This window comes from Falco biarmicus, chromosome 11 (genome assembly GCF_023638135.1).
Source record: "Falco biarmicus isolate bFalBia1 chromosome 11, bFalBia1.pri, whole genome shotgun sequence".
Taxonomy (NCBI): domain Eukaryota; kingdom Metazoa; phylum Chordata; class Aves; order Falconiformes; family Falconidae; genus Falco; species Falco biarmicus.
The window spans coordinates 9406964-9412122 of record NC_079298.1 but is presented as its reverse complement, the minus strand read 5'-3'; positions in this window follow the sequence as shown (position 1 = coordinate 9412122).

Genomic DNA, 5159 nt, shown 5'->3' with positions numbered 1-5159 from the left:
TCCTGTGTGTCCCTTCGTCAGGTTTGTATACATGAATTTCATGTTAATGCACTGAATTTAGTATTTTGTACAGGTTCTCACGAAGGGTGCCTGCAGTCATCCATTTTTTCCTCCTTGGTCATTGTCAGTAGATACTACATCTCAGTCCAGTATATATACACTTCATATCCTCGTGTGTGGGCCACAACTGAGGAACTTTATGCATAAACTTTCACTTCTCTGGTTTGACTAAAATCATAATAAATTAGCTAATTCAAGCCAATCATTCTGCTTGTCTTGCGTGAATGGTTAAGAGTTTGCTGAGCAGTAAGAATGGCTGTACTGAATCAGACCAGAAATATAGCCCACTATAATTTCTGACCATTGATACTTTGGAAGAAATATGAAGATGCCCCAAACATCTGTTTACCCAGGATACTTTCCTAGATGAGAGTGATACTAATTTTTTTTTCCCAGCTCACGAATTTGAAGTGGTATGTCTGTACCTAAAGTTCTTGGTGGATAGTCTTTCATGAGCTTGTCCAGTTCCTTTTGAATCCTTGACAGCTTTTTTAGGATGGGTCAAGAATTTCTGTAGTTTACCTACATGTCATGTGGAATTAAATTTATTCCTTTTTATCTTATACATTGCTGTTTTGTTTTATAAGTCTTAGTTGCTTTTTTGTTGTTGTTTGTTTATTTTTAATGGAAGAAACAGCGAACAGCATCAAAGCACTCCTCCTGTTCATAGTGTTGCCCTACCACCTTCAGGCTTCATAGCTTAAAGAAGAGGACGTTCTATTTAACTGTCTCACGTGGAGAGACCCTTGTGACCTTTTAGACATCCATGTATCCTTCCTGTATGCTGCATTCTGATTGGCCTGTTAAAAAGCTTTCAAGATACAAGATCCTTCTTTGCTTTTATTTTTCTTTCCCCAGGTGCTTTTCTGACCCCTGCTAGTTTTGAGCTATTGCTTTCTTGGATCTCTTAAAACTGAGGGCTCATTTCTTTTATATTAACTTGGTGCTTATTTCTGCACTGTGAAGCTGAAACTTTTTTTAAATTACTGTTCTATATGCATACCTTCTATTTATATTGAATTTCAACTGCTTTACTGTCTGGGCACTCAGTGTTCAGACCTGTCTGCAGCTCTTGTACTCAGCCGTGGTCTTCAATGTCTGGATGAGTCAGCTTTTATCACCCCACTGTTTTATCTTCTTTTCCAAGGCATTAGTCTGGTGTTAAATAGGACGAATATGGCCTTGCTCCACTGTAAACTTCTTGAAATACAGTTTGGCCATATGAGTCAGGTTTCCTCTTGTGTATTATTGACTTCCACAAAGGACTGAAGTAGGTAGTTGTCTTTCAAATGAAAGCAGCGTTAGCTCTCTACAAAATAACATTTCCCCCCCAAAAATACAGTGCAGAAATAACTTTGGCATTTGTTCACTACTGAGAGAGAATATCCAAGTCTGAGACCCTGGCCTTCAGAGAAATCTCTAGGTTGGTACAGACCCAAGACTTTTAGGTTCAAGCACTTGCTGATATGATATTATAACAGAAAAATCCCAGATTAAATGTAGATGTTTAGTTCACTTATCAATTGTAGCTAGAGGGAGTAATAGAGAGATTAGCACAGCCTGCTTTCTCTGCTTGGAAGTAAAAGAACTATATAGTTTTGTATTTCTCCTTCTGCAGTATTTAGAAGGTGGAGTAAAGGACAAAGTTGTATATTTACCCCATCTACCAGTTAATGTCATATTTAGACATCTGTCTTGTGTTACTTCACTTTCAGCACTTTCTTTGTGTCATAACTTGCTGAGTATTTTTGAAGTATACTTTTTATAATTTTCTTTTTTCTGGGAGTGAGGTGTGGGTGGGGTCTTTTCTAAAAAATGCCATTTAGATTCTTCAGTCTTAGAATCTAGTAACTTTGAATAAATAAGTTCCACAGTGGACAGAAATAATGTGCCCTGTTCATCATGATGAGGAAGTAGGCAAAGCTGTTGTGATACGGAGCAGATTTTGACATTATCTTTAGGTTCTGTTACATTTTCTCTGCACAACTTAAAGCATTACCTAAGTTTGTACCATTTTAGAAGTATCTCTACAAAAGTTTGCTTTCTCAGTCTGTAATGCTGTCTTGACCAAGCAGCGTTAAGTATCTCTTCTCCAGCTAAAATTCTCTGTAACTTAGCCTTTCTTAGGAAGTTTGTGTTATTGCAATTCTGTTTTGTTAACCTGAGGGCAGAACTAGAAAGGTAGCTAGAGATGCAAAGAGGTGGCCGGTCACTGAACATAGCAAAGTTTACATTTTTGGTTTCAAAGGCCTTGTGAAAAGAAAAAAAAATCCTGATCCTCTAAGGAGAGGGTTTAGTGTTCTGAGACTGCCGGTTCACATAAGAGGAAATTTCAGCTTTAGACATAAAATGCTTGTTCTTTCTTCACAGACTCTGGTGAATACCCTTTGCAGCTATTGTTTTGTGGTTGGTTTGTTGTGGGTTTTTTTTGAGGGGGTGGGTTGGTGGTTTTTTGTTTGTTTGTTTGGGATGGGGTCTTGGTTTTTTTTCTTACCATCTATGATAAATGTGTTAATACAGAGATACTGTTGGGTAGGCAGGTATATCTTTACTTTCTTTTGTAAAATTCATGTAACTTTTTCAGATATGAGTTTTCATAATAAAGAAAAAAGTAAAACATGTTTCCTTGCTGTAAGAAATGCAAATAGATTCATCAGAGTAGGAGCCAGTGAGCAGAGTGATGCCTGACTTGGCAGATCTGGCTTGCAGGGATTTGAGTGAATGCTTTGGTTTTGGAGCACAGATTTTATTTTTGAACTCGAGTTTTGTGTTTCAGTTCTGCTGCTTTGCCTAGTCAGAAATAGGTACAATGCAGTACTTTACACTTACACTCTTTACACCATTTGTGTTTGCAGAAGTGATTGCTGTTTTTATTACAATTAGAGTCATTAGAAGAAATGCTGAGGGTCAGAACATGGCTCCTTTCCTTAAGAAAATGTGCTACTTCAAGAAATCTCTGTTCCTATCCTATGTTAATCAGGATAACAAATAGGAATTTGTCACGAAATGCTGAATTTGGGATGTTTGTGAGAGAGCTCTCTGTGGATAAATAAATGATGGCATATCTCTGGGCAGATGAGGTAGTCTAGGTGGAAGGCAGTTATTGCAGCTGTATGTATGGAGCTGACTTTACCTCTTGAATAACTTCATGGGGGTGTGTAACACTTGAGTGCCTGTTGCAGGTGCTCGTATCTGCAAGTGTTAGGGAATGGAGAATCTGGCAGGTGGCTTTATTTGTGTAAAGTCCTCCTAGTACAAGGTAATCTGGGATTCCTTTGGTAAGCAGCAGAGAGATTAGTTTGCTCAAGCGAGGAGGGTATGAACAGCTGAGTGTGGTTTGTGGCAGCTTGTTTAAGGAGCTATTCTTTTGAGCAATAGATCATTTCAGGATGCGGGAGGATGGGACAAAGGGACTTCACTCCCCTCTCACAATAGGAAAAATTTCAAATAATCACAAGGCTGGATTTGTCCATTTCCCATATGTCCAATTCATCAGAGGTCAGTTTAAACTGTTACCTCCTTGGGACAGGAAAAACATCACTTCCTGTTTTACAGAGCACTGGGCTGGATGTCAGCTCTTGTTAAACAGAAAAGAATAAGAATGCAATTAGCCTGGTGGATAAAAGGCAGGAAAAAGTCTCTTAACTATGAAAAATCAACACTTGAGGAAGCAAACCACATGTGGAGAACAAATGCTGGAAAAAAACCCCAACTGTTTGGAACAAATTCCTTTATTACTTAAATAGCGGCGTAATTTGTTGGAGTGACAGCATGAGCTGTTCTGTACCTTGTATCTCTAAGAAGAGTTCATTGCTAACTTAAAAGCAGATGGCTTTATATGGCCCTGGGTGGGTTCTCTGGGTAATGTTAGTTATATACTGTGATACAGGAACAGAAATATCCTAATAATGTTGCAGCAGGCTAAATGGAACATGGGTAGTATAAAATAAGTACAAAATATGCTGTCTGTATCCCATATTCCAGGTAGATTAAAAGCAGTCATGGATTGTTATTTTTATTTTTTTAAACAGTACATGTCCTCTGGGAGAACAGACATCTTAAAGTTCATTCAGATCAAGACACAGATGCCAACAGGCTTGTGGCCAGGCTCTGTTGTGCATTCTTAGGTTTGAAAAATACTTCCCTTCCTGTTTTGGAGACAAAACCCTCTTTTACTCTTTGTGTTTTGATTATTCATTTTTTGAAGCAAATGACGGCAAGTTATTTAAAAGAATTTTAATGGGCTTTTTTCTCTCCTTTCAAATAAAGGCACAGTTTCAGCACATAGCAGTGGACACTTCAGGAATGGTGGTATTTCTGCAGAGTCTTATTTAAATCAGATAAATAAAGATGAGAGTAGAGAATCTTTTACTACCCTTTAAGATACACCAAAAACTTTAAATTCCTGAATGCCTCATGCTTCACTTCATGCTGATCACAAGTGAGCTGATGCCTGTAGAACCACTGTTTTGGAGCTCATGTTTCAATAGTTCTGTTGTACCTTTTGTTCTCTGCCCTGTTGTTGCTTGACTGGGGTGTCTGTTACTTGAGTTTGTGATATCACATCTAAATTTAACCTATAATCTCTTTAGGAGAGTGACAATAGTTCCAAAGCCAGAGCTGAGTGGGTCTCACAGGTTTGAGCTACCCCTGTGCTATCCTGATCCTCAGTGATTCCACAAAGCAAGTGCAGCCTTGGTGTAATCTAGACAAAATTGTCCAGTTTTCTCAGTTACAGTAGTGGAATATAGTGTACTGCATACTGCAGCTTGGCCCTGGACGTGTCCTTATGCTGAGGTCTGCAAGAGTATCTTTGAAAAGTAAGAGCTCAGTTAGCAGTCTATCCTTGACCACCACTGCTTTTTGTCTGCTGGAGTCAGTGCAGAAGGTTTAGTCTTGCTGTCTGTCACAGCTGCCAGTTGTTCAATGAAGTACCCTAGCAGTTGTTTGCCCAGGGACCTGTTTCTCTGCCATCTACATGATCTGAAGAAGTGACCATACCAAAGTTTAAACTGAGCTTCAGGTTTTAAACCTAAAAAATGTTTCTTCGTTTAGGCTGCAACCACTACTCACAGCTATCAGCAGGGAACACGCCAGAG